The 11,260-nt window shown below is 37.9% G+C and overlaps 1 protein-coding gene across 2 annotated transcripts in view; it reads left to right on the top strand.

The window, feature by feature from the left end:
* LOC115221577 overlaps positions 1-11,260 on the top strand; it is a 320,490-nt gene that overhangs the window by 59,824 nt on the left and 249,406 nt on the right. The window contains exon 1 of one of the 2 annotated variants that reach the window (XM_036510763.1): positions 9,614-9,682. The exons of the other annotated variant lie outside the window; for it this stretch is intronic. The gene's annotated coding sequence lies outside the window, so the exon portion shown is untranslated. Of the gene's footprint in view, positions 1-9,613; positions 9,683-11,260 lie in introns of those variants that run through there. 2 annotated transcript variants of the gene reach the window in all.

Genomic DNA, 11,260 nt, shown 5'->3' with positions numbered 1-11,260 from the left:
CATATGGCGTAGTGACCTGAATAATGATAATAATGATAATAATAATAATAATAATAATAATAATAATAATAATAATAATAATAAAGCGATATCACTGAGTTAAATGACTTAGTAAACGCAGCAGCCACTGCAGCCACTAAAGAAGCTGAATACTCACTCAAACCCATCCAAACAGGAGTACCACCACCCGAACAAACCCTGTGGATAAATAACATCCAAAACAAAATACAAAAATGAGAAATCATCTGTCGATTCTTAATGAAATCAGTAGACAATCAACGTTACTGAGCAACAAAAAGAAAACAAAAATACTCCGCAAATATACCATCACAGAAAAAGATTTACCTGAGATAAAAGAAAAGCTGAAGCAAGATATCCTTTCCAAAGCACAAAGGATCCGCCGGTACGAGAAACGCCAGCGCTTCTTTGAACAAAACAAAAAGTTCAACTCCAACTCCAAAAAGTTCTACCAAGAACTTGGCAAAAATAAAATAGAAATCACTGCAGCACCAACGGCAGAAGAAGTGGAAGAATTCTGGAGAGAAATATGGTCGGCGAACGAACAACCAGAAAAAAGGAGTATTAAAACAACAAACTCAGCATCTGAGCAACTTTGGACCCCCATAACAACTAAAGAGGTCACCCAGGCACTGCAAAGACTAAGCAACTGGAAGGCACCTGGGCATGACAAGATCCCCAACTTCTGGTTGAAATATCTAACAGGAATGCACAAAAAGCTGGCTGAAAACTTTAACAACATACTAGCAGAGCCAGAGACAATGCCTGAATGGCTCACGAAGGGGAAGAGACAGCAAAACCAGAAAACTACAGACCAATAACCTGTCTCCCTACAATGTACAAGGCATTTACTGCAGTGATATCGCAAAGGTTGAACAAGCACCTGGACGAAAACAACCTGTTTCCAGAAGAGCAGAAAGGATGCCGCAAAGGCTCATATGGCTGTAAAGATCAACTAATGATTTATAAAGCCATAACTGAAGACAGCCACAGAAAGAAGAAAGGCCTCAGTATGGCCTGGATCGACTACAAAAAGGCGTTTGATAGCGTCCCCCACACATGGATCCTCGAAATACTAGCCATTAACAAAGTAGCACCAACAATTATAAAATTCATAGGGCACTCTATGAATAAATGGCAAACAGTGCTACAGCTCCAAACAAAAGAGGGACTCATGAAAACCAAAGCCATCCCCATTAGAAGAGGAATATTCCAGGGAGACACGCTCTCTCCACTCCTTTTCTGCTTGGCACTGTCACCTCTATCTGATATGCTAAATAGAACTGGATGCGGATATAAATGTTACGGCAAAATGATCAGCTACCTTTTATATATGGATGATCTAAAACTATACGCTGCAAATGACAAACAGCTGGAAACACTATTAAAGACAGTTCATGGATTTACCAAAGAAATAGATATGAAATTTGGATAAGAAAAATGCGCCAAAGTAACCATGAAAAGAGGAAAACTAGTTAAGAGTAGCAACATCACACTAGATAAAACCAATAAAATAAAAGAATTAGACCAAAGCCAAACTTAGGAATCCATGAACTAGATAAGACACAACACACACAAATGAAAGAGAAAATAAAAAAAGAATATTATAGACGAGTTAGATCAACACTAAAAACAGAGCTCAATGCTAAAAACAAGATAATAGGTATTAACACTTTAGCTGTCCCAGTTATAAGTTACAGCTACAATATCCTTAACTGGACACTAAATGAACTGACCAAAATAGATAGGAAAACAAGAAAAATAATGACAGGATCTAGGATGCATCACCCAAAATCTGACATAGAAAGACCATATATACAACGTATAGAAGGTGGTAGAGGCCTTATACAGCTGGAAAACTACTTTAAAATAACCACCTGCAAAAATATCTACTTCAGAAGGAAGGAAAACTGATACAAATAGCGGCAAAACACGAGCAAAACAAAAAACTGTTCTCAGTATTTAAGGAAGCTGACAAATACAAACAAGAAATCATACCACCTAATAAATATGAAGAAGAAGAAGAAAAAGATGAAGAAACAACAAAAGCTATAAAACAAATGAAATCCAAACTAAAACTAGAACAGCAACGAACCATGATAAAACGATGGCAAGAAAAGCTCCTTCATGGTAAATACTGGACTAAACTAAACGCAAAAGAAATAGACAAAGAAAAATCCCAGCAATGGTTGAGAAGCTCAGGACTCAAAGCAGAGACAGAGGGATTTTTAATTGCAGCACAAGACCAAAGCCTCCCCACCAGAAATTACCAAAAACATGCAATGAAAAGAAATATAACAAGTAACTGCAGAATATGTGGAGATGGACAAGAAACAATAAATTATATTATCTCTAGCTGCCCAGTCCTGGCTAAGAAAGAATATATTCACAGACATGACAGAGTTCGAACTTACATACATTGGAAGCTATGCCAACATTATGGAATAACAACAGAAAAAAGATGGTATAGACACACACCAGAAAAGGTCACAGAAAACGAGACAGCAACCATACTCTGGGATATGCCGATACACACAGATAGAGAAATTAAGGCAAACAGACCAGATATAGTTGTCAGAGATCATGAAGAAAAAAAGTGCTTTCTAATTGATGAATCAATACCGGCAGATGACAACGTGTCTCTAAAAGAAATGGAGAAACTCTCAAAATACAAAGACCTGGAAATAGAGGTAACCAGAATGTGGAATCTAAAAACAGAAGCAATTCCTAGATAAAAAAATATTCAGACAAATACATAACAAAAAACACCAGGACTTACAAACACATATAACATACAGAAAATTGCACTACTAGGTACTGCACACATCCTACGCAGAAAACTTTCCATACAATAACCATCAGAGCATTACAACAAATCACAGCACATACCTAAGGCACACAGAGCTGCGCTCGGTAGTGAAGTGAAAGCACGCTATAAAAATAAAACTACTGAATAATAATAATAATAATAAAAATAATAATAATAATAATAATAATAATAATAATAATAATAATAATAGTAGTAGTAGTAGTAGTAGTAGTAGTAGTAGTAGTAGTAGTAGTAGTAGTAATAATACTACTACTAATAATAATAATGATAATGATAATGATAATGATAATGATAATAATAATGATGATAATAATAATAATAATAATTAATAATAAGCCATCTATTTTATATGGATGACTTAAAACTATATGGCAAAGATGATGAAGAGCTTGAAGGACTCTTACATACTGTGAAAGTATTCAGTGATGATATCGGGATGGAGTTTGGCTTTGGAAAGTGTGCCAAAGCCACTTTTAAGAAAGGGAAATTGGAAAAGTCAAGTTCAATCGAATTAGATGTCGAAACTTGAGCAGGAACAAGCCTATAAATGCCTAGGAATTAATGAAGGCTTTGGTATCCAGCATACAAGCATGAAAGAAAAGGTTAGGATGGAATGTTATAGAAGAGTTCGAGCAATCCTGAAGTCTGAGCTGAATGCATATAATAAGGTGTTAGCCATAAATTCTTTAGCAGTCCCAGTTGTTCTTTATAGCTTTAATGTGCTTAACTGGAATACCAGTGAAATAATGAAAATTGACAGAAAAATCCGCAAGCTTGCTAAGACTCTACACCCTGAGATTAGGTGGTCTATTGTTTCAATCTCATTGTTACAGAATCGGCATTTTGGGTCAGCTCCATTTTTTATGACATTGGTTTGGTAGTTCCTGGTTAATAAGCTTTGGTCATGAGCAGCTAATATGAAACCTTCACTCTCTGCTTTTAGCTCTGAGCTTCGTAACCATTGGTGCCTGTTTCTGGTCGACATCAGCTTGTTTGCAACGGGCCACATACTTGCTAATAGACCACCTAATCTCAGGGTGTAGAGTCTTAGCACCTGTAGAATATAAAGCAAGACATGACAGAGTCGGCCAGTATTTACACTGGACAATATGTCGGCATTATAAAATCGAGACCGCTGACAAATGGTATAAACACCATCCTGAAGCTGTGACTGAGGGAGAGAATGTGTCGATTCTATGGGACTTCCCGTACGTACCGACAAAACTATAAAAGCTAATAAACCAGATATTATTATAAAAGATCAGACAAAAAGGATGTGCTTATTAATTGACATGAATATTCCTTGCGATCACAATATAGCGGCGAAAGAATTTGACAAGATCAGTAAATATAAAGACTTACTAATAGAAATTGAAAAAATGTGGCATCACAAGGCGACTACAGTACCAGTGATTGTAGGATCTCTAGGAATGATAAAAAAAGGTACTGAAACCTATTTGAAAATGATACCAGGCTTACCATCCCTACAGGAAGTGCAAGAAATCGTGTTAACTGGAATGGCTCATGTACTGAGAAGAGCATTATCGCTGTGAAAACAACATCCATGCATAAATTTACTTATTTATTAATTTCTAAATACATATTTTATCTGTGAATTTGCGCGTGTAATCTGGGAATGCATACAATGAGCTTCTCTGCCCTAGGTGTACGGAAAACACTCAGCGATAAACGGAAGAAAATTTAAAGAAAGAAGGAATAATAATAATAATAATAATAATAATAATAATATAATAATAATAATAATAATAATAATAATAATAATAATAATAATAATAATGATAATAAAAATAATACGGGACTGTCACGTTACGTTGACAGTATACAACCACTCTATCGCTCCACCACCGCTCATGTCTCTTTGAGACATTTAGAAATTTAATATTTCTAATTACAGTGACCAGTGAATAGATTTCACCGTAAGTATATATATTTGTGAAGGTTAGACAGGCACCTCAGTCAGCAGATCTCACTATCCTGGGCTGATGACGGGTTAAGACTCAGAAACATGCATATCCTCAGGTGTGAATCTTGGCTGGTGGGGGTGCTTGCCTCCCCTTCACAAATATAAGGACACAGGAAATGTGTCAAAGCCGACAGGAAGCGTCGATGCTTCTTAGGGCTAAACAGCGGTGGTGTAATTCCCATACGGGACTGTCACAACCCTTATTCAGGGGCCTTTTGAGCGGGATGGGCTACTCAACCTGAAGAAAATTCTAACTGGGCCCCACCTGCAAGGTCCTGTGCTGTTTATCTTGATATGAGATCACCATGTCGCGCACATATGGTTGTGATGCATGTGCCTGGTGTACCCTTATCAGGCGGGTAGTCATGATGGGTATATTGGGATTCGTATATTTTACCCCAGTGTCACTTTGATGGCATGCACTGCTATCTCACTCAATAATAATAATAATAATAATAATAATAATAAATAATAATAATAATAATAATAATAATGTTGTTTCTGACATATAAAAAGATGCGATAGTTATGGTTTCAGGCTCACACACACACACACACACACACACACACACACACACACACACACACGCAGATTATACACGCACCCTCCTACCACACACAGATTATACACGAACCAAATTACACAAACAAGACGAAATACTGGAGAAAATAGGGTTATGGTAAAAGACATGTCCATTGTACTGCACCGTGAGATTGAACCCAAAATACCGTACGTTGTTATGAGGTGAATATCTTAAACACTCAATCAGCATGTGACGTGACTTGGATTAATAAGGTCGTATCACTTGACCTGTGATGTTGTCTGTAGAGTAAGAGCGTTACTCTACGGTCAGATGTGTAATGAATCTAGGATCACATTATCCAATGCGTCGTAGCAGTGTAAAACAGTGAAGTGTAATTTGAGTAAGATTAGGCAACTATATGTAGCAGGTCGGGTGAACCCGAAGAGGCATCTTCGTTGTCTGGATAAACATTTCGTTGTGTTGCAATGATGTAGCTACAGCTATATTTTATAGTTTAGTAGGCTCTAACACAATGAACTCAGTAACTTAAATTAATCAAGTCTATATCTGTTTGACTAAAGCAACCACAGGCAAAGGAGACAACTTGAAACTTAAAAGATAACAAGTAAAAAGTATTTTTTTCTGTTTTCTGAATTTGCTTGATGAGTCATTGTTCCAGTTATTTGAAATTAGGGAAAGATGGTGAAGTAAAGGAAACAATGACCTGAGGGCAGTTCATACTGTTGTGGAATTAGAAGTATATTGGGTTAATATAGCAAACTGATAGTTATTGGAGTGGCGGGTAGAATCCTACTGTTGACTTGAGTTCAAATTCCATACAGATCAACTTTGCTTTTTCTCATTTCGAGCTCAATGATTAAAGTAGTCGATTTTCTGCCTTTGGGACCCATGTGTTCTGAAATGGTTATAAGAGCAAAGCTAGAAATGTTTTCTTTTATAGAAATAATCATTTCGTACGCTCTATTGTATCTTGCGTAAATTTGCCTCAAATAATAATTGAAACGTAAACAGAATGATTGAACAACCGACGTGTAATGCCTTCTCGACCGGTCTCAACAACGATCACTCAGGTGTTCGACCAACTGAGCTACCTACTCCGAGAAGTAAACGTCTAAGTGTATGCAAAGCTCCAGCCAGAGGCGTGAAAAAGACTTTCTTTGCCCGAGGGCAAAGCCACTCTTAGCTGTCCTACTTTAACCGACATGCATGATAGTTAGAGGAAATTTTGCGCCTCATCACACCAGCACCCGGAGCTAACAGCCTTTCAGGCCGATCTTTCAACATCTGTTTATCCAGTTTTGTGACATTGCGTAACACAAGTTATTTTGGGGAGTTACGTTAAGAGAATACATGTATTCTCTTAATGTAACTTCCCAAAAATTGTATGGAATTCTCATACACTTAGACGTTTACTTCTTGGAGTATGTAGCTCAGTTGGTCGAACACCTGAGTGATCGTTGTCGAGACCGGCCGAGAAGGCATTACACGTCGGTTGTTCAATCATTCTGTTTACGTTTCAATTATTATTTGAGGCAAATTTACGCAAGATACAATGGAGCGTACGAAATTATTGTTTCTATAAAAGAAAATATTTCTAGCGTTGCTCTTATAACCACTTGAGAGAACATATGGGTCTCAAAAACTGAAAGAAAAATGTCTTATATTCAGTCAGGTTAGGCGATGTTATGGTTCTGTGATTAAGAAGTTCGCTTCAAATTACGTAGCTGCTGTAGTTGTTTAACCCTAGATGAGCACTAATTGAACATTCTGGTTGTTATCGTCTCCTCTTTTTTACCCCTATTGACTAGGACCGCATTATCTTTTGTAAGACGATTGTGTGTGGTTTGAGGTATTTTTGGTTGTTATTACTAACAGTGTGCCATAACCTTCTTAATGAATCGTTTGTTTCTACGTCTTTCGGTTCAATGCCACAGCATAAAACCTTGATCGAACTTGATTCAATGAAAAGTTTGAAGTGACAATCTCTAGAAGGAAACTATGTAAAGTCAGTTCGGAGAAAATGGTTACATGTTTATGAGTTGCAGAGTTTATTTGTCGTCCAGTTTATAACACCACTACTTGGTCCAAGGTGGCATTTAGCAGAGTAAATATATTGTAGCCCATCGGGCCAAGTGTCCGTTTCACAATAATTTCTTCTTATTAGTTACATAGGATCTTATATAGGGCTTCCTTTTCGCCTCTCTTTAACACCCTTCTCTCTCTCTCACCACATTACCTCTCTGTCTTTTTCTGTCTTTCTGCTTTCTACCACTTTTTCTTCCTCCCCTTACTACCATGTGACTTATGACCATTCTCATTTCTCTTTCCAACTTCCTTTTATCGCTTGACCGCTGACTTTCTTCAGTTATTCTTCTTCCGGCCTTTCGCATGCTTCTTTACTTTCAACACCGGGTTTCTATATCTACGATTGTACCTGTATCGTATTCATTTGTGTTCCTGTCATCAACGTTCACTCATTATTCCCAGCAGCTATACGCTGTTGACGCCACCGAAAATTGAACAATATTATCATTAAAAGCATGAAATTGTAGCGATTTTTTGGACGATAACTGACGATAGAATAAGTATCACGCTTTAAAAAAAATAATAAATAAGTACTGAGGTCGATTCACTCGAATAAAAATTTTTCTTGCGTGTGAATTTTCCGCTCGTTTCTTCTGTTTAATTTTTGAAACCCTTCTCCCCCACCCCCATATGCACATAGACAGATAGATACCCACACACACAAATTGAAATGTAAAGAAAACGAGTCTGGGACATTTCCCCCCCCCCATAGACAACAACCCCCAAGGACAGATACCCCTGAGGACAACAGATGATGATTTAAAACTTCTATATATATTGAAGAGGGGGTAATTAACCAAGGGCGGTGATTGTCCTAGGGAGTAGTTGTCGTCGGGGGGAATTGTCATATGGGTGCATAATTAACCTGGGGGTAATTGTCCTGATACGAAGAATACCATTTAAGCTTTTTAAGAAACTTACAAATTAACATGTCTGTACAAAGGAAAGTATGTAGCTCTATGACGTGATTATTAAAAACGTTTCTAGGTTTTAATATTCCACTTTGTCAACGCAGGGCGTTATGCCAAGTCCTGGTTTGTATACATTATAAATAGCTTGTAAACATTCTGTGAAAAGAACGTTAATGATATTTCTCAGATGAAGCTCAAGCAGGACCAGAAACCAGTTAGATCAATCGCTGTTTCAGTTTGTTGAGGGATTAGAAAAGATACAAAAGTAAAAACCTGGATTATTATTTTTTTTTGTTACAGTAATGGTCAATTAATATGTTTCGTAGAAAGCTACAACTTTCATTTCAAGTGATCAAAGACTCACTATTGATTTTATATATATATATCCGTGTGTATGTATGTGTATGTATGTGTGTGCGTGTGTGCATCATGAGGATTTTTTATTAACATTATTGTATCATACTATTCAATGATTCATGTTTTTTATGGTTTTGTACTGCTGCTGCTACTACTACTACTACTACTACTAGTACTACCACCTCCACTGCCAATACTACTACTACTACTCTACTACTACTACTACTACTACTACTACTACTACTACTACTGCTGCTGCTGCTACTACTACCACCACTGCCAATACTACTATTACTGCTGCTGCTACTACTACTACCACCACCACCACCACTGCCAATACTACTATTACTGCTGCTGCTACTACTACTACCACCACCACCACCACTGCCAATACTACTACTACTACTACTACTACTACTACTACTAACTACTACTACTACTACTGCTGCTGCTGCTGCTGCTGCTGCTGCTACTGCTGCTGCTGTTGCTGCTACTGCTGCTACTGCTGCTGCTGTTGCTGCTGCTGCTGTCTCTTTGGTCAAGATCGGTTCAGCTTTCCCTTTCACCTTTTCAGGTCGATAAAATAAAGCATCGGTCAAGTACTGAAGTCGAATTTATCGACTATTCACTACCTCAAGCCCAAATTTATGATTTCTTGGTCTATGTAAAATATTCATTATTATTATTATTATTATTATTATTAGCAGCAGCAGTAGCAGCAGCAGCAGTAATAGTAGTAATGGTAATACGCTAATAGTAGTAGTACAATCGGAGCATTAATAATCAGTTGAAGATGTTGGCTCATTTTTAGTGATCGCCGATGCGTAACAGCAAGCGCCTTACACACATCACAAACGGTAGTAGTAGTAGTAGTGGTAGTGGTGGTGGAAAAAAAAAAAGCTGGTAATGTCATAAGTCAATAAATTGTTCGTAGGTTTACATGTCTACTGAAGGTACGTGATATTTGTATCTTTTCATCGGCTTAATAGTACACGCGGTGTGTAGTTATATATTTTCTGTAAGGTGTTCTCTGTAGTATATGCTGCAGTGTGCTAGTGTTATTTGCGGTGCATGTAATAATGTGATAACTGTTCTGTGTTGTATATGTTGTAGTGCGGCTGTGATGCGAGCTGTATTTTTTTTCTGTTGTCTTTTGTTTGTTTCAGTCCTTAGACGGTGGTCATGCTGGAGCATCGCCTCGAAAAATTTTTATTCGAGTGAATCGACCTCAGTACTTATTTATTATTTTTTTTAAAGCGTGATACTTATTCTATCGGCCTGATTTGCCGAATCGCTAAGTTATAGGGACGTAAGCACACTAACAACTGTTTTCAAGCAATGATGGGGGTCACACACACACACGAAGGTATACGCGCGCGCGCACGCACACACACGCACACAAACAAACGCGCGCGCACACACACACACACACACACACACACACACACACACACAAATCCACTCACGAAGTTTTGATGGGCCCAAGTCTACAGTAGAAAACGCTCGCTCAAAGTATCACTAACTGGGAATGAACCCGGAACAATGTGCTTGTGGAGCAAGCTTCTTACCACACACCCACGCCTGTGTGTAATAGCGTGCTGCTGATGGTGTGTGTTATATACGTTGCAGTGTAGTAGTGGTGTGTGCAGTATATGTTATAGTATGATAATGTTGTGTGAAGTATATGTTGCAGTTTTGTAATATTTTGTGTGGTACATGAGGTGACGTGCTGGCAGAGTCGTTAGCACGCCGGGCGAAATGCTGCTATGCATTTCGCCCGTCTTCGTGTTCTGAGTTCAAATTCAACCAAGGTCGACTGTACTTTTCATCCTTTTAGGGCTTCGAAAAAATAAGTACCAGTTGAGTACTGAGGTGGATGTAATCAAGTAAGCCTCTTCCCCGAAATTTTAGGCCTAGTGCCAAACTTTGAAATCAATATTTTGTGTGGTATATGTTGTAGTGTGTTAATAATGTTGTGTATGGTGTATGCGGCAGAGTGGTAGCTTTTGTCTAGTGTATGTAGTAATATGGTAGTATTGAATGTGGTATATGTTGTTGTATGGTGGGTTTGCCTATGATATGCATGGCAACGTGACATAATTTGTAGTGTGGTATGTATTACAATGTTGTAGTGGTGTATATTGTAGCATTGTGTGTTGTCCATGTTGCAGTATGATACGTTAGTGTGGTCGAGCTGTATTATATACATGTAGCTGTGTGGTAGTATACTGTATCAGTATTGTATATGGCATAATGTTGTAGTATAGTAAACTACAACAGTAGTGGTCTGTACAGTTGTGAGATACAGTATAGGTAACAGTGTAACGATGTTCTTCTTTGTAGTGTAATACTGTAGTGGTGGTCTACGCTGTAGTGTAGTATACAGTGCAGCAGTAGTTTATGCTATAGTGTAGTGTATAGTAGGATGGTGGTCTGTGTTGGTAGGTAGGTAGATAGGTAGATAGGTAGGTAGGTAGATAGGTAGGTAGGTAGGTAGGTAGGTAGGTAGGCAGGTAGTCCAGTCGTAGTAT

Source organism: Octopus sinensis, linkage group LG18, assembly GCF_006345805.1.
Source record: "Octopus sinensis linkage group LG18, ASM634580v1, whole genome shotgun sequence".
NCBI classification, from domain to species: Eukaryota; Metazoa; Mollusca; class Cephalopoda; order Octopoda; family Octopodidae; genus Octopus; species Octopus sinensis.
Note: the sequence above shows the minus strand (reverse complement) of the source record. Positions and strands in the feature narration are given on the sequence as shown.